At 34.9% G+C, this 27,933-nt stretch overlaps 1 protein-coding gene across 5 annotated transcripts in view; it reads left to right on the forward strand.

The window, feature by feature from the left end:
* The first annotated feature begins 522 nt into the window (after positions 1–522).
* The window catches only part of Shab (Shaker cognate b), a 42,027-nt gene continuing 14,616 nt past the window's right edge, over positions 523–27,933 (forward strand). For 2 of the 5 annotated variants that reach the window (XM_053750494.2, XM_053750497.2), the window contains exon 1: positions 523–1,139. The gene's annotated coding sequence lies outside the window, so the exon portion shown is untranslated. The remainder of the gene's footprint in view (positions 1,140–27,933) is intronic. The other 3 variants (XM_053750496.2, XM_053750495.2, XM_053750498.2) reach the window with 3 other exon arrangements.

The following is a 27,933-nucleotide window of genomic DNA, read 5'->3' on the forward strand; positions in this document are numbered from 1 at the left end:
CAATCTAACTTCAATAAGTAAATTAAGTCCACATAGATTTATCAGTGCAATTTATCCATATTATGATTATTTAATAAAATGTGTCTTCTTCATAGTCGTATACCTCATGGCTGAAGGTTGTGGTCATTACATGGAATGCAACACACACAACAACTTTCTTGGCATTATTAATGGAGTGGTTTGCTCTACACGTTAATAATAATCAACCAGTGTGCAGCTTTCCTCACGATGTTTTCCTTCACCGGAAACAAGTGGTGGCCGATGAAAATTACTACCTATACATGAGTCAGATTGGTATACAAACTCAAATGGCACGAATAGGATTCGAACATTCAAGTTTTTTACATCTGAAAACAAAGGAAAGATACCTAAAATATGTAACTATAGTGAAGTAAGTTCAGAGATCTAGTGACTGTGTATTTCGTAATGCACAGGGAGCATTGGAGCCTGAGAGAAGAATGAAATGTTTGTTATTGCGTTGCGCAGAGAAAGCTCTGGGCGGGCGGCTGCGTGCGGGGCGGGCGGCCTGCGGGCGCAAATAGCGGCAGCGCGCATTCGGCCCCGTGCCGAGCAGTCCGCGCTCGATCGCTCCCGAGCCGGTCCCGCTCACCCGCGCTCGACACCACCGCTTCCCGATTCGTCCACTACTCCATCGCGCGCGAACTCAGCCCAAAGTGAAACCAACACCTATCCCAATTCAAAGTTCAAGTGAAAGTTTTCTTGCTGTGCTCATACCATGCAATTTCTTTACCAATCCCGGTGCAACGGTGATCAGACTCTCCTCTAGAAGCACGTGGATCCAGGATCGATAGCAGATATTCCCCTCGACGACGTCCCTTTCTTCTCAAGGTCACAAGGGGAGGTAAACACTCCACTTTCATTCATAATTTATTTAGAAGCAATCAATTATCCGCTAAAAGGATGAGTGAGCTACGAGTTTATTTTTAAACGAGAGCTTAGACTGAGAAATTCGGAAAGGTGAAAGGAATTTATACAATGCAGATCTCATGCCCAAGAAATAAGATTTAATAAAGACATTTCGTTACGTATCTGCTTAATTTGGAGTACAAGTGCATGTATGACATCAAGTGACACATTTCCAGGACATCTACATTCAGCACCTCACCGCTCTGCAATAGGTAGGTAAAATGGTATTTCTTGGTAATTATTTTAGCATTACAATTAAATTACTCAAGTATAATTTATTTCTAGGAAACGAGAACGTACAATTTCTAAATGTCGACAAAATCTAGACGAAGCGTTTCTTTTAAAAAGCATCTTGCATGAAAAGAATTTGGGTAGCTTCAAAATTAGATTATTTTGGCTTATTATTTATTTTGAGCTTTACGGAAGCCCGGAAACAGTGGTTAGACTCTCGACAGTGGTTATTCGTTCAACAAATACGGTAGAACAAATACCTCGAGCGACCCCTTTGTTTGCATGATAGTTGCGTGCGGCTATTGGTGTAATCTAATCGACTCTGGAACTGTAATAAGACAAATACAATTTTTTACTGCTTATACTTTAAGTATAATATTAACTTCGACGTTTACTGCTTTGAAGATGTGATCGAGTGTACTTGCATGATATACACCCAGTGATTGATAGTTGCCAGATTTAAATTAGATAAATGTGTCCACTCTTACTTATGTCCTGTGAAGGAAAATACTATGAGGAATTTTTATCAGTTTGTTCTTGAAATGGAAATACGACTAGAAATATTTATTTCAGAAAGCTTATTTGTTTATACTTAGTTCTTATTTGTAAGTTTTATAATTACACTGTTAAGATGTTAACTTAAATAAATACAGTTTGTCTGTCTCATCATAAAAATGTTTCCGGGTGCATTCCATGCTGTGGCACCAAGACGACACCGGGGTCAGTTTAAAAATTAAACTAACCATACAATTTTGAAGATTTCGTTGTAATTTTACAACCGGCTTCATGCCTGATTTAAACCCTTCTAGGGTATGCTATTGTCGCATATTAGCTGCCAAGGCTATGTATCCCTTAGTCACCTCGTACGACAGTCGATTTATACGCCACATTTCAAGGAATGGTTATTACCAAGGGTCTTATTGGAAGCTTTTTCATATATCTCCACCATTGTGTAATTTAATTGGGCCCTGGGGAATATTGTTAATCTTAGCGATTCATAATTAACTAAGTACTTCATTAACTCTCACAACAGTACCTAGAACCCCAATAATTAGGACTACGAAAAGTAAAATTAATAATTCTTGTTCTTTTGTCTATGGTCTGTCTTTTGTAAATTAAATTCTTTCTTTCATTTTTAATTATGGCGTTTCATTTTACTAGCTACAACAATTTTTAATCATTGCAACATCAATTTTTAATCATTTATTTTAAGTACAAAACATGTTATTTACTGATATTAATAACGTTGCTTGTACTTACTCGAGAGACCTATAGGTAGGAGTATGGATGATAAGAATTAAAACTAATAGTTTCATTGTACCCGCAAATGAAGTTTGCCGTCAATAACGAAAGCTCTATTGGGCAGGTGCTTAGTTTGCATGAAGTATGTGCAGTTCAATGTAGTGTAGTCAGAATTGCCTACCGATATTGATCCAACGTCTTACAATGCCGTCGATATATATGTATCTATCTGTTGATTAGTTTCATTTCGTGTGCCTTTGTAGTTGTAGGGGAGCAATTTACATCCGGTTATGTGTCTAGTTAAATTTGAACATAAGTTGACCGGATGATTTTAGTCTTTATGTAAAGGAGTTGACAAGGGTACTAATAACAAGGGTAACTAATAGGGTAGTTAACAAGGTCAGAAAATTGAAACAATCTGTATGACCTAGCTAATTTTAATTTCTATTTATGAAGTATAATAACTTAATACTTATTTAACAATGCAGCTGGATCATATACGAAGCTTTAAAGTTGATTAGAAATCTATTTTCAAAAAGTATGAAAATAAAAACAAACTCTACCATAATAAAAAAAAAATTGTAACAACTTTTATTATTCACCTTAAACGTAATATATAATTTAGCTGTCGAACAAATATATTTTTCTTTGCGAATATTTTTAGCAAGTGGTGACAGTTCGTGTTATTTAGTATGGAGCTTTTGGATGAGTTCAAAAATGTGTGATTTTTTTTTTCATAGAAGCATTGTTATTATCACAGTAATTTTTTCATTGGTGTTTCTATTAATATAAAGGGCCTTCGTATAGTTATCCAAATAAAATTTGGTCAATTAAAAAGAATTAGAAGTAAGAAAATCTAAATCATACCACTCGAGGCATTCCGGTTCTTGTTATTTAGTTGAATACAATTTTATAGGTCCTTAATTAAAAACTAATTTTCATTAGCCACATATACAGAAAAAAAAGTCAGTGGCTTATGGTATCTAACACAAGCCACTAACTTTTTTTCTCTATATATGGTAAATGAAAGTTAGTTTTTAATTAATAAGTCGCCATTTCACTCTTTCGTTAAAACGTTGAAATTATGTAGGTACTAAACTTACTCTTACCTAATAGCGGTTAAAGAGGTTGATGGATGATCAGTTGCAAACAATTTTGACACACAGTCATGAGTGAGGCGCCGCACCGTGCCGCGTTCCGCCATGGCGACGTTTTGGCGGCTGGAGGGTCTCGGAGGGTCTATTGGCAACTCTCCAAAGAAGCAGCGCGGGCCGGGACAATAGGAAAAATAACTTTTTAATATATAACTCAGATTCACGTTTCTTCGTACTTATTTGTGACTGAATTAAGGAATTAATTTAATAAACAATTTGAGAATATAGTTAGATACGTTACAATTTTAGCGGAATAATTTTAATGTCGGATATTCGAGCGGTATATGGAATAAAAAAAAATCGTACAGTCACATAACATATCGAACCAAAGTATATAGTAAAGTTTAAAGTATGGTTCAAAACCGTAAGTAACCGTACCAAATACTTAGATTCTATTTCAAATTTCCCACGCGAGTGGAGGCCAAATGAAGCTAGTAAACTATTTATGAAGTTATAAAGTTTTCCTTCCGGCGTCCAATCAAGTAAATTGTTGGTAATTTGTTTGCCGTGTCGTGTAGGAATGTTATACTCGTGTAGACGTTATCCGTTTCTCCCAACAGATCGTCCCGGGGCATGGGGGTGGCACGTGTCGAACTTGGCGCGTCTCCAGCCGAGCAAGCCTGGTGACCTGTTTTCCGACTCACCGAAGAGTTTGGCATTCCCCCTGTAATTCGAACAATGACTGTCAACCCATGTTGTGCCGGGTACACACTATTGGCGAATTCACACAGATGCCGAATCGAACGACTCGCAACTGCAACTCTCGGCTATATGTCGGTATATATGTACAGTTATATCGCTGTGTGCGTATCTACTAGTTATAGATATTACAGATAAGAGAGTAGGCACGTTTGGTATTATGTTTAGAACAATAGTTTACAGTAGACATTTCGCTGAAATTCCGGATATAAGTAGCCCTCTTCTAGTTTATTCTTCTTCATATTACAAGCTAAACAATGAAACCTTCAGTTTATGCAAAATATTTATATTTATAATATAGACACATGACCGGTATCAAACAAATTATTATAATATTTACTTTAGCCAATAGATATGGTATACGTACCTGTGAAAAACATGTTTTATTATTTCAAAGGAGGAAATTCCAGTAGGTACCAAATAAAATAAAAACAAAATAGGATTACTCATTTATTTTTCTAAATGACCTAATCTGAACAGTACACACTGAGGTGGCAGCAGTAAATAATAAAGTCAGTGTAATATGCCGTGAACAAATAGGTACTTCCTCCTGAATAAAACACCTGCTGCCTAATGAATAAGGTTTCTAAATAAGGTTTACATCTTTCATTATTTAGGGTGCCATTGTAAATAAGGAAAATACGTATACATACGTAGTTCTATATAGGAAGTTCTATACAAAGTTATCAATGCATTTTTGATAAAGCAGCAGATAATAGCGCTAATAGAGCGCGGATTTCTTGTAGAGCATAAGTAAATGTTAGTGATTTTCCTCGTGTATTGAGTCTTGATTAAATCAATAATATTAACTTATAGTGACATACCCGTTACATAACCGTTATTCATAATAAAATATTATAACACACCTCGCGTTTTTTATTATTATTATTTGAAAGTACACAACAAACAACGTCCTTAAGCTTAAAGTAGGCTTTAACTTTTTTATGGATAATAGGGTTAATGTCTGATCTTAATGATTTTTCAATTTTGTACAATTTACCTGCTAGTAACAAGACGTTAGTGCCACTATGTAAAACATTTCTATTTAAACACTATAGAGACTCAATTATGACTTAACGTCGTCGGCAGAACCTACAACTTATTTGTGAGATGTCCATTGAGTGCCGGTGAACACGAACCCTGCATCTGAATGAGGGTATTGATCGCTACGAGCGTGGCGTCGAGCGGAGAAACAAAGGGCGACCGAGCTTTGTTTCGCCGCTTTTTGCGAACAAGGAACAACGTTTTGTGGCTGCCCGTGCAAAGTTTCCCTTGATGCACTCACATGTAAACCTCTGATTAAATGCACTCGCGTTTGTGCTAATGATCTTGTGCCTTTATCTATTTGCTGCTAAATGCAGACTGGAACGTTGGTAGGTTTGTTTGTAGGTAACGTTGAACTAACAAACTTTAAGAATAGTATTTTTTAGGTGTAACGAATTTGTAATGAAATACCGACCTATGACCGACTAGATCGGTATTTCGTTGTAGGAGTATATGCTATTTAGATTGACAAAGGTATACATACATTTATTACGCCTGTACCCCATGGGGGTTCTACACGGAAAGGCAAAAGTTTGTCTACTCGAAATTCACTTGTTATAATCGCTATCACATTCCTAAAAGAGCTGGCTGCAGCCTATAAAAAGAGTATTATTATATTAATTCAATGATTTGGAATAATGTCTTGGAACTGGAAGAAACTGAATAATGCATTCTTAAGAAAACAAACTTGGGGTTAAAAGGCCGTAATAAAAACAAGGTATTGAGTTGATTAGCGATACGCGAGTGGGATGGCCAATTTCGTTAGCATTCCAGGAAACTTGCAGACGAGTGAACTGCTGAACTGCAGCCACCAACACAAAATAAAAAGAGGGTAGCAGGGTCTGACTCTCCCCTCGAATTTGGACACTTTCCGATTCTTTCCTCAGACTTGCTTTCCTATTTTTCCTTCTCCACTTGACGTGGCATCACTATTTGTTATACTATACTGTCTATCATATAGTACAAATGTCGTACTTTATGTGGTGCTCTTCATGTATTTCTTTTATATATGCCTGCTCTACATAACACGAAATAAAGCAGAATATGCAAGATTTACTACTATTTTGCTCGATTTTTAAAGATGAATATTCGACATGTTTGTTATTTATAATAATTATAATATATTCGTAAAGATGTCTTCCATTCGATAGAGCTTTTTATTTTTAAATATACTTAATTTGAGTTGATTTTAGTTTGAATACTATTATTGTCGACTTATAAATAGCATATTCTTCTGTACTTACTTTACTTAGATACCGGTTGTTTACACCGCGCGTCGTATCAAGGCCTTATTTTTCATCACTGTTAATTAGGGAAGTTCTTATTTACACACATGTAGGAAATAGCGTCTTCCTCCCAAATAACCTATGTCAAATCCGTTGTATACCGGATATTCCAAACCAAATATTATTCCATGTTTCTGTGTAAGTATTCAATGCTGTACTATGAGATAATAAAGCAGAAGATAGAAGTCATATGCACCTACTTAAGAGTTAAGTTACTAGATTTAATATAAGTACATCCAATAAGAGACTTTCGTCCGATAACAGTCAGACAGCAAATAATATACATTAGGCCCGTCATTATCAGGCCAATATCATGATAGCACAATAATCACGGAGAGTGCCCCTGTAGTTCATGAAGCTAATAAATGAATTTACATTGGAATAAATAAAATCAGTAAAACTTTTACTTTGTAGGTTTATTGAGGAGTACTATAGAGGAGCATTGATATATAATACTGTAAGACTATGCTTGACCTAAATAAATAAAAGAATTTGAAACCACTCCACGTCCAAGTCGACAGGCGTGTCTCATTATTCCCATTATCCATAAGACTCTACATTTTTTTGTAACTCAGACTCACCCGAAAATAAATCTATTCGAATAAAATACTCGAACGGAAATAGTGAAGTTCTCTAATAAAATTCATCATTAGTATTAACAGTAAAATTAAATATTTAATCTATGGAAAAATTGTTCACACTAACGAATCTTTGTTCATTATGACGAGTCGAGGCGAATTTATAAAAAGCGTTTTATTTGTCTTTGTAAACGGCAGTAGTGATATATTTAAGTACCTAGTATGAGTATTCCCATCAACCGAAAAGCTCAACGGGATTAGTAAGATCCACCCTCCACGATCTCATTAGTGAGACTGAACCCAATGCGAAAGGAAATATATATATTGTGCTCCATAAAACTTGCAAGCAATAAAAAATGTGGCCTTTTTAGGTAAGTAGCACATATCTACAGATAAGAATTAAATATACGCGCTTTGATAACTTCTTTTAGTAGTACTTATCGATTGCCATCATTTTCTTCTGCTTTTTAGTTAGTATTTTCCTTACATCCATAATGATGAACAACTACTTAGTTGTGAATACTTATTCAAAATGTCTAAACACTGAATAACAGACTTTCAGAATACCTACTACAATTTCTTCTAGGTTATACTTTAATAAAAAAATGGATACATATATTGTAACATGTAAATTAAATGTAGCTTTAATTTATAAATGCTTTTTAATATTGTAGGTATTTTTAGGTTTCGTCAAAAACTTACGTATATCTGGAACGCTTTTTAAATAAAACAAGATATGTAAATCACCAGCTGGTGATGTATCTTGGAGTCTAAAACCGTGATCACTCATATTTTTTATGTAATTGGATTAAACATACCTGTCTATCTGATTTAACTCCACGACAACACTCTAATATAAAACTCGTTTTAACTATTACATGCTCATGTAATAGTTAAAACGAGTTACCTGCACTCAAACGTGCTTACCTGCACTCAAACGTGCTTACCTGCTCTGGTAAGCACGTTTGAGTGCAACAGAAACAAGGCCGTAGACAGAACGTATTCCAAGGAGTAGCAGCCCTGACCCATTTGGCCGTACGCTTCAGCCGTCGAAGATGGTTCGCTTCAGATATGGCTGGGTAATTTATTACTACTTCCCGACTCACTGGCAGCAGCCTTTGATGTCGTACGTATCGAGTTTGACATGCTTTATGTATTGCAAGTAGATTGTGGTAAAGGAACTAATGAATTATAAATTGTAATAAAATAATGTTATTCGATTCCATTTTCTTATTTTGCCGAATATATCAAAATCAACAAAAAGTACCATACTATTCTTCCAGTATCTATATACAGAATAGAAAAAAAACTGACTAGTGGAAAATTGGTACATATGTATGTACACTACCTTGGGAAGAGGCGAGGAGGGGAATTCCCTAGGGAACGGCAGAATTGAGGATATACTTTAGTGTTACGAATCATCCTTATTGCACTTTAATATATTTCTATAGCAAGTACTTAAGCATAAAGTAGGCAACAACCTAACGTGTTAAAACGGAATAACGACTGGGATATTTATTGCTTGAAGTTGAAGTTGCACCAATTCATGCATGACCTTGCATGCTTCTCCGCCGTAGATTTTGTAATAAAGGCAGTACGCCTTGAATAAATAAGGAAGAAAAGGAGTGTTCCTAATGCTAACATAGGAAATATTTACTCCGTCAGGCCACTGCTGGAGAAAGGTCTCGGATCGTCGTTGACAGAGTATTATATTTAACAGACTCACCGTACTTGAACTGGCCTACGACGCTGCTCTTACTATTAGGATTATCTAGCAAACTAAATTAGAATAAATCAGAATTTACTTATTTCGTACTTCAAACTACTTGACGCATCATTTCCGATGATTTTGTAGTATATGGATTGATAAATATTATTATATATATAGTACTAGCGAAACCGGGACGGGCCCGTCCCGGTTTCGCTCAAGTAAAAACATTACAAAGTCAAAGTTAAACCTAAACCTTCCTCAGAAACACTATTTATTGGTAAAAACCGTATTTTAAATCCGTAGTAGTAATAATAGTAGTTTTTTTAGTTTATCGTAAATATACAAACAGACGCGGCAGGATATTATTTTATAATATGTAAGGATTTATTAGTTATATATCTGGTGCACTCGGGATCGGCTTCCAATAAAAATGGGGGATGGATGGATTCCTTGATGACTATGGGAGGCTGAGCGTAATATATTGTAAAAATACACCTATATTTATTAGCTATGTAACAGATTTCATAAATCAATACTGCAGCTGGGACGGCGCGGCTCCGGGCTCACCCAGTTGGCGGCGCGCGCTGGCAACCTGCAAGCAGTGTCACTGCCTCCGGGATATTCCTGTAGCACCACGTCATCTCTTCTGTCCACTGGCACGCGATCTTATCCACAATATAATGACAGTCTAAACGATAACTCATGTGCAAATATGACGTTTCTAGAGAAAAGGTACCTCCACGTGGTCAGGTATGGAAGGATGTCGCTTAGACGTCTCACTTGCTCATTTTAATTAAAGATGCCCATATTACGTCGTAAGCAATCCCTCCAAGGTTTTTCTTGTGGAACGTCACATATAAGATATATAAGTTTTAGTACTTATATATCTTATGAAAATATCCAAATGATCTATCTAGTAACGAATATGATACGATGATCTAACGAACGAACATAACATCGAAATAACGGGAATTAGGATTAGCGGACAAACGCGGAAGACATTATACGAGTATGCATGTTGAGTTGTAACATGGAAAGCGTGATCTGCGTTAGGGACTATAAAACGCGTTTGGCATACAAAGTAACCGCTTCAACCTTCGAAATGTTTCGATATTTCATATCTGTATTTTGTTTCGGAATACATAATTTTCGGAATAAGTATAATAAAACTGTGGATACAATTGAGTTTTGCTGCGTTGCACACGATGAAATAAGTATTTTTCTGTGGCATCATTATCTTGTGTCGAAGAAATTGCATCGTTGGCTCGTGTCGTGGTGCGTCGCTCGTCGGTTGCGTCATGATCCGCGTACTGTCACTGAACTAATTAGCGGGATTGGCGCAATCCTTTGTTAATAATAGGTACGCAACTCTCAGAATTAGCTTATCTAGTAACAGATTATATATCACATATAAGTATAAGTAGGTAGGTAATTAATGATAATCTAGCTATTTCATCTCCATAATAATACTAAGTTCCCTTGACAAAAATGAAGACGTTAATACTATTGGTTCTGTCCATAAGTTTCGAAGGGTTATAAAAACCTTAACCTCTATTTTATTATTCTACTTACCTACATTTTAGCTCTTGATAATCCCGACATTCGATTGAGTTACTTAATAATATTATAAAAAAATTGAACAAAAACTTATTATAATACAAATATCTATATATAAGTATACACTACTCCAGTTTACCAGGATAAACGTTGCAAATCTATTTTAATTGTATGTTACAACAACAGAGTTTTTTAAATGTGGATACCTAGTTTTCGAGATAATCACGGGCTAATCGTCACCATAATTTATAATCTCATCAAGCATTAAGGAAGGTATTAGTTAGAAGAGTCGCCTCGCCTACACAACGGACGTTGACGTCAGTCCTGATTTAAAAAACCGCTTATGTGCGTATTTTGAAATAGATGTATGGTATGTGGGTTATCGGATATAAGATGGAGTACTATGCAGAAAGGAGTGATGTAGCTTCACTCAAATTAGGTTCGTAACGGAAGAGCAAGGAAACTCCGGCCCGCTGGCCGCACGCCAGGTGTCGGCCGTCGTCCACCGTAACTAGCTAATTTACACACTTTAGTACTTTCCTTCCTCATATTTCTTTCAAGCCCATCCGCTAATACCCATCGACTAAACAAAACAAACACCGACCTCTTTGAATTCTCAATAATAAGGAAATCTTCATTATGTAGTCGCATTTAGAACGTTACAGCGCTGAACATTATTATAAGCTTTATGCGTTCAGGTTTTTAACCCGATAAAATAATGCGGATTCCTGCTTTATTTGCTTGAAACATGAGTAATTATAGTGATAATATCGTGTTATCTCTATTGTACCACTCGTGTGGAGAGATAGCTGTCCCAATGACGTATTGATTACTGAGACTTGTGTAAATTTATAGGCACTATAAAGTAGAAACCTACCTGTGATAATAAGTACGGAATAATAAAGTATAGCCTCGGATGTAATTTATTTAAGTACTTTGTACGTTGTAAATTAACTATTAGCTCTGCCTACTGCTTTCCTTACCGTCCATGGAAAATTAACAGAAAAATATTTTTTATTTATACAATTTAAAATTATGGGAAAGTAACGTTAGACAGTTGTGTATTTTCTAGATACACATTAGGTATTTACAACATAAAATTATGCCATGAGATGACTGGGCCGAAGCGCCCAGCCAGATGGCAAAGCCATTATTTGTATCGAGCAACGAGCATTTTGTATGAAGCTGACGGAACCAAACCGTTAGCAACACCTAATTCTTTGAAAAGCTAATCAAATGTATCCACCTTTTAAAAGTTTCTAATGAATTAATAATAATCAGAACTGATTTTGTGTTACTTTGGCTGTGGAAATGCACTTTTCTATTTTTCTTCTTAAACTCCTAACGGACAAACTCTTGTAATTCCAATAGTTGTTTAATTACCAGTGTTAAAGTTTGTTCACCAATTAGAGCAAGTAACTCTTTTGAGCGGCTTCACTGCGTTTTCTCTCGATTTTCAATAATTTTCTTTGGTAGAGATTTAAAAATAGACAATAAAATAAAACGATGTTTTGGACGGACGATAATCGTTAATGTTTTAGTGTTATTCATAAATGTTACAAATAGTTTATATGTATAATGTGTTTTATTGACAGCTGAAATTCACATACATTTTTTTGTGTCCAATATAGAACATTGTAGCCATACTACCAGGCCGCAAAAAAGAGAGATCATTGACAGATGTCAAATTATATTTACAACCGCCAATTTGTGCTCTAAAAAGAGTAGAGAAAAATTAACAAAGTCACCTATGTAATTTATGATAAAATAAACTGTTTAAAACTTTGTTAGAAAAACTTCATGTTGAGTGCAAGTTATGTAGTAGGTACCTATATAGAAAGTGGTGATTACAGTGATTTATCGGTTCCATTCCTCTCTATACTTTTAACACTGTGTTCTTCTATTTATTCAACGTGTAATACGATGAATCATCATAGACCAAATTAGACCTAGATTTCCGAATCTGAATACGTTTGTATGTGGATTGAATAATATTTGTGGGATATATATCCGGAATCCGGCGTCGAATCTGCAGACGCCCAAAATAGCTTCTCAGGTGCTTGCGGCTCGAGCGAACTTTCAGGACATATTGAGGATCATCAAAGTAAACCTTTCGTCATGTGAAGATGGTTACGTACCTACTGAAGCTGTTACTGTACAGGTCATTTAAATGTTTCTGTCAGTAACATAGCACTCTAGCAAATTACGATATTGTTTGAAAAGTAATTTAGGCAATGTCACATTAACGAGTGTAACGGGACATTTTCACGCTTTCTGTAAAACATATGACTTCATCAGCTTTGCTATTTAAAACGTTTGTAAACTTATTTTATGATTGAAATTTATCATGTTTTCAACTACATGATAAATTTAAAGATCAGACGCGCCACATGCGACTATTTTAATTCAACTGCCATTTAAAATACGATTTCGACATGTTTATTTGTGATCTCCAACGAAAGCAATAAACTGTGGATTTTATAACGTATAATTCAATATGGAGTAAAACAATGAGTGCTCGATGAGCAATAAAGAGTTTTAGTGTGGTAACATTGGCGATTGGAGCGATCATTATTCGCTTGGCGAGATATGGTGGCTAATTATGATGTTTGAACAATCAACGACGCGGCTAAATCAGTTGCTGCTGACGATACATCAAACTTTCATGGTCCATATCCGTCTCTGCCTCTGCCAGCTTGTTGTTTGGTAATAATTATGAACACGAATTAATAAACGAATTAACGATTTATTGTACACTAGATCATTTAAACAGGTTTACTATAAGGGTCTATTGTTCCATATATGTATTACCTTAGTAAATCTATTTAAGTTTTTTACACAGGGAGATCGATGACAGGGTGGGGAACAGTAGTTTAGTTTAGTACGTAAGCACGGTCAGCAGCATGTCAATCTATACAATTTCATTGTAATCTCCCTATTACCACCGCATAAATAAGATGCAGGCAGGGCAACTTGATATGTAATTGAGATTCCAAGTGTGAAATAAAGTTTTGTTCGGTTCATGTTAGAGAAATGCAATGCTGATAGTGTTGTTCCAGTTCCTTTAATTTATTTATTGCGGTTTGTGTCATATTTAACTCGAGCAAATGGTTTCAGTCATGCAACCATTGATTAATGTTAGTGTTTATTACTAGTGCAATATTATGACTAATACAGTCCGATAATATCAAAACAGCACAATTATATTCATTGGACATGATGTTCCGGTTGTTAGTGATATCGAAATAGTAAATTCTTATGGGTCCGTTAGAATATATTTATATCGTTCTTGGTTAGTGCAATTCATGAATAAAGTTGTATGCATAAGATTGTTTCCACAACGGTCGCTAAACTGAACTAACTCCAGCGTTTCTCTTCTTTATCAATCAGAATTATATGAGAGTTCTACTAAGTCATTAGACTTTCTACCAGGCTTGGTTAATGGAATTTATGTTTGCTTACTGAGCAGATACCGTTAGCAAGGAATTTTTAGATCTTTGGTAAAGTTGTTCAGTTTAAACATGACACGTTTCACCCCTACAGGCTCGTCTGCCGTGTCGCGACGTTTAATTACTGAGGTCGCTCAGCCCCGGCTGTAGAGGCGTGTAATTAGTTCCGACGACGCGACGTTCCACTTTTATGTGGTAACGTCCGATGTTTCTGTGGATATGATTGCACCATGCTTGTTATGCTCGTGTTATGGTTGTTAGTTGTCCAATGTACTTATTGTCCAATCTATACAAGCGACATTTTTTGGATAATCGAGGTAAATTAAGATTACAATTTATAAACTTTTATAGTCTCTGTAATCTTGAAATTTAAATTTCATCTAGTTATGTTTGTCCTACAAACTTTTGAGTTGAAACTTCTCATTTAGCTTTAGTTTCCACGAATATGGCAAGGCTTTATTGCGCATTTAGGATCGGCCCACAAAGAGGGAACTCCTCAACCGTCAACTGACATGATTTCTTTACATGTAGAATGTAACAAAATCTCATTGAAGGCAAATACAACTTTTGGCAAAACTGTTATTTACTTGAAAAAACTTATTTACTATAACATTTGAGGGGATATACTTAGTATTATTTCACTTCAAAATAATGTTTAACATACTCTTCAACGTGTCTTCGTTAGTGTATTTTAACAGTGTGTCGGAGTGAAGATAGGCTGTGACCCAGAAAACCAAAGATGTTCCAAACTCATAGTTTCAAAAATAGTTGGCGACTCGTGGAAATGTCAATTAGAAACGTTATTTATCCGGGGCTCGCGAGTAATAAACTTTTTCGTACTTAGTTACCATACTAAGTTAGGTCTAAATCTATTGTTCTAAAAATATGCAGCTGACTTAAGAATTAGTATAACAAACAAGCAAAATTTACTTTGATAGATTGTAGTAAAAATAAGTATATGCAATCGAAGACCCATATATGCCAAACGGTTTTCAGGTATGAGGCATCTTTCAAAATAACTACTTGGATTGATTAGAAGTACGATCAAGATCATGTATAGCAACGAAAGGTGAATGGCTCACAGACGCTGGATAACAGAGTGTACAGATTCCGCGTCACGTTGTACGCAACGCGATTTGTACCACACGCTCCAAATCACGCAAGGAGCTGACAGAAATAAAACCGATTACATGTATATCTCCATCGCCATATTTATAGGTGGCACTCATCTCGAATTAGAAGACATTCACACTGACCGTCGTAAACATGATATAAATATTTAAGACTGTCAAGGTCGGCCTATTAGCGGCGGATTAACCGTGAGTTAAATCTGTATAACGGAAGATCGCTCGGTTTACCGGCTCGGAATACACACGTCCCGTCGGATGCCGGCACTTACGCGATATGTCGAGGGTGCACAAGACAACAAACTTTGTGAAATTATTCCTGTTTATTTTGTTTTATTTGGTCATAATTAGAAAGTTTTAAAATTCATTTTGTGTTTTTCTAGTATATTGTTTTGTTTTTTCTAGTAATTTGTTTTACAAAGCGTAAGTTTTACTCGCAAGTTTGCCACATTATTTAGCCCTTAATGTGTCAAAAAATCGATAAAATTTATTTTATTGGTTTTAAAGTCAGTTGTTTGGTCCAATTTAAAATATGTAGATATATCATTCTATAATAATGTACTCTATAACAATATAGTATGATGTACCTACATGATTTAAATTGTGTTTAACATGTTATAAGGGGAAATTGAGGGATATAGACTCATGTCTATATAAAGTTATATAGACATAAGTCTATATTTCCTGAATTTCCCCTTATCCCTGAATGTCTATAGATTCAGTATAACGCGATCGATGATTCGATCAATGTGGTTATCTAAATACTGTTTTATTAGTTCCGAAAGGTCGTTTCACGTGGTCGTCAGCAGGAGTAACTAATCAATTTTGAGTGCACTCTAGTATTCACTTTACAGTTTACAGTCACTGCACTTACTGCTCGTGCAACATGTGTGAAAACACTTTCGTCATTTTATTTCAAGTCGTCACTGTTATAACTAGAACCGATATTGAAATATAAAAATCGTTCCTATCCATATCAAGTAACTCATTCAGTTTTATAACTAAAGCGTGTGTGTGTTGAAATTCCTTCAGTACTAATTAATATACTGAGTTCAAAGCACTACACTTTATTTTTGCTTATTTATTCGTGTTGACTGTACCTTTCTCACAGAGCTCGAAGTTGCATAAAATATAAGTATCTTTTCAGTGTTTACACGTTTCCTCAATGTAAAGCGAGTCTTCGCCCGAAGGCGGTTTTTAAATATTAAAGCTTAAAGAACACTGAAGCCTTGAATCGTAAATTTTACAGCAAATTGCTAATGAGGGTGTTGGAGAAGTTACCTATAGGTAGTAATATATATATATATAGCTGGGTATATACCGCAGCAACTGATTTGTTTTTACATAAGATTGGCATTGTTAGAACACCGTTTCTTTTATCGCTGATAAGTTTGACGTTTCAATTGTCTATAATTTAACACCGGATGATTTTTAAATTTTACTGCTTAGTAGTCTGAGTATCTTACAAAGTCACTCGTAAAATTCTAGGTGACGAAGACTCTTGTAGCTGCCAAGTCATTGGTAAACAAATTTTGATCTCAGACATTTTTGATACTTTTCCCTAGTTATTCTCTTACATGTGTAACGCCACGCATTATGACCTCTTTAGTCATATCGCGTGCTGGCATGATTTTTATTTCTTTCAGTCTAAATTCAAAATTTTAAATTATTGTTCCACTTGATATTTTGAAATCACATTTTGACTCATCCATTACCATAACTATATCGGCACGTACCACAGTACAGTGTAATAATAATAATATATATATATAATAAAATATCTTAAATTATTTATAAACCCTTGAAAGGTCTGTATTTTACTTATCAATTATACTATCATACAACTGTCTGTCTTTGCCTATTTCTACTCCAACCTACCCTGAGATTATAATTCATAATTCTCCTTTAGTCACATAAATGTCCTTTGTATCAAAATTACCACAGTATTGGTCACTTAAAATGTCCCATTATTAGAATGACCACTGCACCAGATTTCTTTATACCAACTAATAGAATAAATTTTGTTTAGCTAATTACTGTAAACTTCTACAAATGATATAATTAATAATGACAAATTAATAGGGAACTAATTCGTATCCAGATACATTTGAACTAATTTATATTAAACCGTCTATATATATTTGAGCGTGTTTCCATTACATTATCATTATAATAAATTTCCTGGAATTAAGCAAATAAATATTCCTTCTTTATTTTTTTTTCATTTTTCTTACACTGGACTACGTGTCCACGTTAAATGAACAGTTAATTAAAAGTGTATTTTGTCAGGTTATTTATTCTACACTAGCTTTTTCATCCCCCTTTTAAAAGGGTTGAGGGTTAACTTACAGAAAAATCCGAACCACTTATTCATGAATAGGCATGGTTACACAATTTAAAATATTTTCTTTGCTATTAAAATCTAAGTGACTGCTCCCCTGCGTTACCGGGTAGGCTGCCGTGTCACAAAGATAAACTGGAAAGGAAATAAGTAACCATTGAACATAACATAAGCCCGAAGGCTCCCATTTATGTATAGAATATTCTATACATAAATGGGAGTTTTTGCCAGTTCAGGCAAGTTTTCAACGAATACCTTCCGTCGTCATCGAAACTTAGCCTAAACTGTTTCCGCCTTCATCACGTGGAGGTACTCCCAGCTTATCTTATAATAGTATAGGGTAAATAAAAGATTAACTTTATTACAGAACTTCCGTTTCAGAAATGTTCGAAATCTTCTATTGGTTGAATAATTTCTGCTAAGACTTCACTTAACAGAAAATGCTTATCAGATTGGTTAACGTCATTTTTATATATATTATAGAAGAGCTGTTGCTCGCGGCAAAGAAGACTGGGGAATAAAATTGATTTTTGAGTCTCAAGGTGTTTGTGAATCATGGTTAAAAACGTGATCCAAATGAGTCCCAATCTATAAATACCTATGTTAAAAATGCTCATTAGGCTGATCAACTTTTGTTAAGGCGCTTTTGTCACTGTTCTGTTGGAGTTCATCATCATGTTTTCCATATCTTCGATTTTTAAAAGTCTACAGAAAATGTTCATCAGGCTGACCAACTTTTGTTAAGGCGCTTTTGTCATATCTGTTACGAGTATATAGTAGCGGGTTTGTTGGAGTTCATCATCAGGTGTTCCATATCTTCGATTTTTATACGTCATCAGAAAATGCTCATCAGGGCGAACAATTTTTGTTAAGGTGACTTTTCTATATTTCCTACAGTTTAGTTGGTCTTTATAGGTTCTGCTAGAGCTGTTTCAGTTTCCAAAATTATTTATACATACCCTATATGTTGACCAGGCTTTATAGCTATACAAAAAAAAAGTTTTATTCAAATCCGTCCAGTAGATCCAGAGATTAGCGTGTGCAAACAAACAGACAACAGATAAAGACTTTTTTTTTATTCTATTACTGATTCTCTATCGATTTCAGTTTTTTTTATTTAAATACTTTCAATGTACAGGCACACTTTTTTACTGTTTTATTATATACCTATATATATATATAATATTATTACATACTACCTATATACATACTACGTATATAGATACTACCTATATACTATATATATGTACCTTGTGATTAATAAAAATCAACACATATGGTAGTTATATTATATGTAGTACAAAACATTCCATGAGTTTTGTTATAATTTTGAACATAAATTTTTAGCGTTCATTAAATTGAGTGATTCACTTTAGACTAAGATCTCAGGTTGACATCCCTATATTGGTGTTATTTTAAAGAAAGCTAATTGTCGATAGACAATGGGCATGGGTCATATCGGCTGCTTGCCAATGCGTCGTAAATTGGTAGGATGGATCGTAAAGTCCGCCATTATTGACAACCATTAAATTGGACACTTTACGAGCCCCGGCGAGCGCGGCGACGCTAACCTCCGAAACGTAGCGTTTTGCTCTGACAGGATCTTATTAATATTTTACATACCTATATAAATCATAAGTCGTCTGTGATCTCACTGACAATTGGCATTATATGACGATTGGCGATATCCATTAGTTTAATATGCTTTCTACTTAAGCAGTAAGATATTTTTTTACGGATGATGTTTTTATGCAACAAAAACTAAAGAGTGAAAGTAGACCATCAATCCACTTTATCATGAGAGTGTCGGCTTCGAGCTTAGTATTTCTACCTAACTATGCTAGCATATATATTAGAATTAATATTCTAATGACTATATCATATCTATACATATAATAAAACAGTAAAAATATTTTGTCTGTACATTTAGTATTTTTGACTGAAACGGATGAGACTCTTAAAAAGAATAATAGAAAGCAAAAACAAAAACTTTTTGAATCTTTTGTCTGTCTGGCTGTATAATTACGCTTATCTCCGAAAGTACTGGGCGGATTCGAATGAAACTTTTTTGTTGTATAGCTATTAAGCCTGGGCAAGATATAGGATATAAACTATTATGAAAACTGGAACGCCTGATGGAGAACAAGGATGGGCCAGCTAAACTATAGAAAATATATAAATGACGACTTAACAAAAATATTCAGTCTGATGAGCATTTTCTATTGAGGTATAAAAATCGAAGATCTGGAACACCTAATGCAGACCCATAATGGTCCAGCTAAACTATAGAAAATAAAGAAATAACGCTTTAACAAAAGTCGTTCAGGCTAATGAGCATTTCCTGTTGAAGTATAAAAATTTAATTGAAGCCGAGATTCTCACTGGGAATGGTGCCGCTGTACTTATCCCGCATATACCACTGATTGCGACTCTATGTGTCTTTCTCCAGGGTGAATAACTCTTCAGGTCTTTTTATATTGGCGCCTGAATGAAATACCCTCAATAAATCACTTAAATATTTCTTTTATTCTCTCTCATAATTTTGACTCCTTACCAAAAATTGTTCGGCCACGCGAACGAAGTCGTGGGCATCAGCTAGTAGAATAATAACATGAATGTAACACTATACTGAGGTTTAATCCTTACAAAAAGAAAAAGTGCGGCGGCGGCGCAGAGGCTATGCTTATTTAAGTAAGTACACAAACTGGAATCACCACAAGACTTTTGAATCAATTATACTTATTCTGTAATCAACTTTCTATTTAAAAAGATCAAAGTAGTCAACCAAACATGAAACAGCTATGGAGCAAAAAGTTAGGAAAAAAAATGTTTACCGCTTTATACCGATCTGCGTCTTCATTTAAGTGATAACAAATTCGAGGTACATTATTAGCAGTCAACAGTAAAATGAGACATTTGCGCTCCAGATCTCTATATGACCTTAGAATATGTAGTTACAATTGCAATCAATAACAAACATTCGCTTAATCCTGTGCAGCGTGCAACGTGTGACCTACATCGAGACTGAGTGAAAATAATTTTGAGATAGATTCAACATTTTAAACTGGTTGTTTATCTCCTAAGTTTTATTTTAATCGATTGTATTTTATTTTTTCTTATTAAATATAAAAAAATATACAGAATACCAAGCAGAGTTCTCAGGTGTATACATAAGGAGACCCGACCCCAAGTTAAAAAAATGAGATAAGGGATAAGAAGAAGAATCTTTCAAAAACTTTAGGCTTTTCTGTTTCATTAATCTTGTCGCAATATTGCAAAACAGCCTTCTATGTAAATAGGTACATCAAAAAGACAAAGCGAAGTCCATTCAGTCTACATCCATCCAATATAAAAACACAGTATAAAACAATTCACCCAGCATCTGTAGCCCTCAGGAATGCGTATATGTCGAACGCCGGATGAGTCGCGGTCGCATCGCATCCGACAGCTGCGCCGGCGAAAATATCTCCACTTGGCATATACTACACTATGTACTGCTGCTGTAGGTACACGAACGTGTGGTGTCCATACGTTGCCAAGCCAACGCTAGTTTAGATAATAGGTCAATGTCTTGATTGAAGCTACAGTAATCATCATTAGGACTTAGGATTATGCGTTTCTATGAAATTTAATTTGACATGTAAGACGACAAAGTTTCTTTTTTTCGAGTCATAATAACAGACAATATTAATCAAATATTATATATGATAATAAAAAGTAAGTAGCTTTGAACATTACATAGATACCTAAGGGATACTATTGTATCCAGCAGTGCAGATTGCAGAGTTTTATGTATGTATAATTGACTGTGTAATGTATTTTTACGCATTGCTGCCTGTTTTGTTCTAAGTCATATGATAAGCGAGTAAATTGAATTGGAAATCGACATTCACTGCTAGTGACGAAAGAGTTAATATTAAACTTATAAGTATGATATGCATAGCCCTGTATCAAGGCGAGATGAAAATATCTGATTTGACCTACGTGTGAGACGCTGGCGCCGTCCGCTATACCAAAAGTGAGATACAGAATTGACACGTGACAAGATTCTTGAAATTGGCCATGGTCACATTTATTTACTTAATGCAAAGAGACAAAGTTTCCATAGAAAAGAACGAATAAGTACAAAGTAGCGTTGCTGATCGATGTGCCAATATCGATAAACTATTGATAGTCAGGAAACTGCGGTACGATGGTTGAGGTCCATAGTGTGGAGACTATTCGTCGTTTAATATCAATAGTTTAGAACTATTGATATCCTAAATTAATTGAAAATTAAATTTGTCAACTATCGATAGTTCGGCATAATTAGTTCGGTATTGTAATATGACATTCTTTACCAGTCAACTATTAGACAAGTGGAACAAAGAATTTAATGTTCTTCACTCTTGTAAAGATTTCTTTTTTTACGGACATAATGACTTACAAAGCATATCAATATAAAATTATACTAACCAAACATGAAATAAGACTACTTACAATTTCATTCATGGTTTTTAAATTCAAACAAGTCACCATTTGACATTCAATATCAAATGGTGACTTGTTTGAGGATAAGGAATGGTGACTAGGTATATGGTTGTATTTTTCATTTAAAAGTCATTTATAGTCATGCCACGTCATGTATGTCAGACCTGGGTCTACTTTATTTTGTTGGTGTTATTTGGAGAAACATACGGTTCCTGAATCCCGCACATAGCCCGCGTGTCACTGACTGGATGCCTTACATCCGGGAATTAGTGTCGGATGCGTTGCGTGCTTTAGATCCTTATATTATTATTCCTGCCTTCTGCAAAATTGCATTTGCGGAAATAAATTCCACACCCAAAGGGTAGACCTTTAAGTGGAATTTATCTGGTTTGATCGTAATAATTTAGGTAACATCACTGTTAGTTAGCTATATATATATATTTCTTTTTATTACGTATTCACGCTTTATATAGCCAGGAGAAGCGATAGGGATGTGGACTACTTTCGATTCCGAAATAGGTCGACTATTCCCGTGTTAAATTTAAAAAATTACATATAAATTAAAACAAAATAAGCCTATTGTTAAAATTAATAGAATGGAATTTGTTTCAAAAAGTTTCAAGATATTAGTTAAAAGCTAGTACGACAAGAAAACAAGCATCAATTTAAAAAAACAATCCTCTTTACCTGTTGAGGGTAACGAACATAGCCTGCAATGTTTTGTGACAGACAAATAGACATGAAGCGGCGAGCTTGGAGCAAAAAGTCGAGCTTTGCGAAACTGCACGCGAGGCTTTCATGCAATGAGCTCGCGGACGGCCCGAGCGCGTCACTCGTAACGAGCCACGATATACCGCTACTACTAACATGAACAAAAAAATATTTTCATCCAAGGCAAAGATAAATACGGTGCTTTGATGTATTTACGTTTGCACCAAACGGACGTAACATTTATGGCTGAGGAAAATATGGGAGGAAAAGAGTATTTTATCCCATACTGTTCGCGTTTACAAATGTTAGTTACTAAATTGATAGTTAAATAAAATTAGTACCTAAACTTATTCATTGGACATGATCATTAAGATATGTACACTTGTTCTGTAGGTTTATTTTTCAAAATACCTGGTCGGAAATCCGGAATTTTATTTTTCTCAAAAACTAATGGCAGTTGTTAATGAATAATAAAATCAATTTCTTCTGTAGTTCCATTAGAACTTGATTGAAAACACTTTATGCATGTCAATTGTGTGTACGCATCAGTGAGTGGTATTGAGTGCGAGCGAGAGGCCAAGATCCGCGGGAAGAGACCCGGGAGCGTTGCCAAGAACACTCTCAGCTAAATGTGGAGGACACGTCACACCGACTGTCACGCCGGCCGCGCTACAACAGTTAATTTCTTAATTACTCCTGTATTATTTGTGTCATGTCTTTGTGACGACGTGTTTGTTCAGATGTTAACGTTTGTGGAATTATACCGATAGGAATTTGTTATATTATATATATATACGACGTCAGCTCGCACTGTTTTTGAAATTCTTTTAAATGACGCACTATTTTGGACTTTTCTACTATTGCGTATAATAAAATGAAGCCTTGCAAAGTTTGCTACGTGGTCTCAACTTGAAAATATTCTAAGAGGATTAATATATATTTTCACTTTTTTCATTAGTAGAAAATATAATGTGTAAAGTGTAAACGTACGAAACATTACTCTCACTATTTCCCGTGACTAAAAGAAGAGCAACTATAACCTGTGCAGCTCCTATTTGTAGATGAGATGGCGTCGTATTGTCTATAATTTATATAATTAATTCATTGACGCCGAGGGGGCACACCACGGGCAGACAAACAACAATTATTGCCGTAGTTGGCTGTCACTCACTCGCACTAATTCGAATCACTTTAATGGACCACGAAAAGCATTTCGTGTAATTTGATTATAGCACAGAGTATTTCAAAATAAAATAAAAAAAGATAGTGTAACGTTATTATTATTTATTAGTTTTCCCAGAGAAAAAAAGTCTAGGATGCCGACATGATGGACCAGTAAAGGGAAACTTATCCGCAAAGAAAATTTACCCGACCCTTGACAGATTTGCACTTTCAGTATGGTCTTAGCGCCAAAAATGACGTACAAGTTTATCCAGTTAAATCAAGTAAAAATGCTATTTGAATGTATACCAAGAAACACATAATAAAAATGCGATATCCATTAGTTTAATACATTTTAATCTAGGATTTATCTCCAGTCATCGATAGAACACGTGTATAATTACTAAAGTCATTAATACGGTTCGATAGGAGCCTGAAATATGAGCCCATAATTGGCGTCCGATCGTTATTCATTATATTCCAATTCCACTGCAGAATTTTAATAGCCTCACTGCTACATTATTTAGCGCAAATGGCAGTTTGATAGCCGCCTTCGATATGATACTATTTTCTTGTAAAATTGTAAGTGGCATAAATTGGAAACATTTTTCGACGAATGTAACTTTTTAAATTGCCGTTATTTCTTCTTTGTACACAAGATTAGGGTGATTTCCAAAATAATATAGGAAGAACCTACTACAGTCGATCCGATTTATCTACCACGTATGAAACAATGTTATAACTGATGTAGGTTTGTAAACTTATCGATGTAACATTCGTACGTAATTTAATCAATTATAGCAGTATTCTCGTACCTACGTTACTTAAACAATATACCTGTGGATTTAAAGATTAAAATTTATTATGGACTATTTAATTTTTTTTTAAAGCTTTAATAACCACAATAAAAAATTGTTTGTCGCTAAAAGGTTTGGCGAGTGCTCCAAAGTGGCTTTGGCGTGAGAATCGGCGAGTGATATTACAACAGTTTATTAATGTACTACTTTGTTACATGGTTAGTATTCAATAACGGAAAGTTCAACGATTGTAAACATGAAGGATATCATGCTTTTTTCCTGTACAATGTCAACATCAAAATGACTACCCACAATTATTGTCGGTAAATATACAAAATACTATTTAGTATTTTGTAAACAAATACATGCCAAAGTTAGCTTTGTGTTGTTTGAGTAATATACATAAATTGCAAGTGCAAAGGGGTGAAGCGTACGGATCGGCCAGGATAGGGAGCCAAAGCTGAAAAGGTTACGTGCTACGGCGGCGTAGCGGATCTAGGACAGCGCTACGAGTTCCGATCCAAAATCAATATGCTACGTATACCTCGGCTACGAATTTACGATCGTACCTGCTACCCATGCTATTGAATCTTTCAATGATTGTTATGCTTAGTGCTTACACCATTGAAATAGTAAAACCAAAACCTAAAACGTCCTTGGAATACACTTTTTCATATGCAATCAACATTATAATTTCATACGATATATACGTATCATATAATATGTATCTATGTGACTGAGACATTTTCAAAGGATATATAAGTGCATAACCTTTTTGGCCTAAACATAAACTATTTCTGAATATGATTATAGCGCTTAATAAATAATATCATACAACTGAGTAAGCTTTCAGATACAAAAATAAACGAACAATCTGGACGTTGGCATATCGGTTTATTTCTTTTCGTCGTTAATTTCGTATTTACTTTCTGCGGACTTGCACAAAACATTTGTTTCTAATGATGTTGCCAACAGGTCACCAGTAAATACTGAGATAATTTGACAAATTGCTATAAATCGTTGGATGGCGTGAGGCTAAACTTCAATAGAAACTCGTAAGTGTATGCGTGAGTCAGGGATTTTAGATCGACATGACATATTTCTTTTATCTATGGACATGACGCTTGAGCGTAGCCTCGTGTGTTAATTTTATGAAGTGTTTAAGCCAACACGGTAATTCTTTTGGTTCTTAAAGTGTCTCTCTCTCTTGCTCATCTGAACATTTTCCCGGTTTCTTCTTCCTCAGCTTTTCTAGAAGCAGTTCCATATGTAATTGGCTGGTTTATACAAGGTAGGTACTATATTAGCGTAGGCAGTACCGATTAACGAGAATATAATGATCATACCAAGTTTCATGCAGCTCGACGGAGCGTGAAAATAATGAAGTTTTGGAAATCACTACTAAGGTAATTTAAATGACATTTATGATACATTTCAACCCAAAATTCTCCCAGAACACTAGACAGTGCCACAGTTAAGCCTAATGAAAAACTAATATTTTCCACCAGATATTAAAATTCGATTTAGTATAATACATGTGATAGATTATACTAAACGCTACTTAATTCGAAGCGATTACTCCAGTAAGCTCTTCATACGGCATTGTAAAACAAAGGGCCACCGGAATCCCGCGTAAGCCTTCATTAACTATTGAGAGGAAAATGACATTCTGTTACAATTTCCCTGAGTTCGGGTTGCCGCTTTAATCCCTTAGTCGGTATGCTAATTCGTTTTTAATATGTAATAAATATCGTGATTAAGTACGTTTTCTAACAAGAACTTATTCTACATTCCGATAACGGACTTCAACGAGAACTAATAAATAAATAATTATATGGTAATTCATGTAACTGGTCAATTAAACTGACATTAAGTTATTTATAACCATTTTACATTTAGTGTATCCAGTAAATTCGCTGGAAGTGAAGAACAAATTGCTTCAACTTGGTGAAGTTATAGTGTAATCTCCAGCATGTTATGATAACATTTGCGAAGTATCTCTGACATCAGTTATTTACAACCTCGGCTCATCAGTTTCCTCTCCTTCAAATCGATCCTGTCTCCACCCTCAAGCCATAAAGTAACAACATTATAGAAAAATAACTATGAGGGGATATCCTAAATAATCCTACTAATATTATAAATGCAAAAGTATGTGAGGATGTATGTTAGTTACTTTTTCACGCAAAATCTACTGGACCGATTGTTATGAAATTTATTACACGAGAAAAATTTAACCTGGAATAACACATAGGGTACTTTTTATCTCGAAATTCCCACGGGAGTGAAGGCTCGAGGGAATATGTAATATATATCATATATATATTAATGGGACTTGGCACCAACTTTTTATTTAATGTTGCTAACGTTTCAACAACATTGCAGTTGCCGAGGTCGCGTCCAGACTATATAATATACATGTTTACATACCGTGTACTTAATAATGTCCGGATAAAAATTCGTCCTGAAATAGTTAGGTACGTGGGTACGAATGAAGTAAATCGGGGTTTTGATCTCAAAAAGCTCTCAATCCTTTTTTACTTTATTTTATTAATTATTTAATTTCTCTATTGACTTTGTCATTTATTGAGTAATCGACTAATGTATAGAAAAGAGCACATCTTTTTTTATTACTGTCGCAAAGAGGTATACGTGGGGTAACTTAATGTGCAGTGTACCTTGCACAACGTATGTTTTCTATACTTTCTTTATTTCACATGGCAAGAAAACCTGTTACGTAGTCCTTCTCGTTCTAGCTTACTAGCAGAACGTCGATTTTGTGCAATATTGAGCAACCTTACATAACAAGCTACATGTAACGGTGGGAGGTTATTTTCTCGCGCACAGTATCGTTACGGCACGACGACCTGGCGCCGTGCAGACTAGCCGAGATTGGAGTAATGACTTTCAACGTATGTTTATATAGATACGATTGTTAAAGTGCCTGTTTATTACAAAGAGGGAAAGAGGGAAAGTTCCTTGATGACTACCATTTAGCGTGACAGTGATTTGTAAGGCAATCGGAATAGAAAACATACCGCAGCAAAATCAAATAGCAATGAGGAAAATATTAGCAGCATTTTAGCGGTATATTTTGTTTTACTTATTTGAATTAAAAATACAAATTTATAATTAATTTTGAAAAATATTTAATACTCTATTGACATCCAATAATATATTAAAAGTTAACATTGCTTTAGTGTGATCACTGTTATGGTGTTATAAAGGTTTAATAAATAAACTATTGCATTCGTATTTCTGTGCGCTGAATAGAGTATAATCTGAAACAGCAAAATGTACATTCGATATTACTTACATCTTTGTAGTTACTCCTGTTATTGACGACTGCATAATCATGAAATAAATTTTTGCTATAAAATGTACTTATCATAGGTAATAATAATATATATGTGCATTGGTAGACAACATTTGATGTAGCGAGTGCATT

This window comes from Plodia interpunctella, chromosome 10 (assembly GCF_027563975.2).
Source record: "Plodia interpunctella isolate USDA-ARS_2022_Savannah chromosome 10, ilPloInte3.2, whole genome shotgun sequence".
NCBI classification, from domain to species: domain Eukaryota; kingdom Metazoa; phylum Arthropoda; class Insecta; order Lepidoptera; family Pyralidae; genus Plodia; species Plodia interpunctella.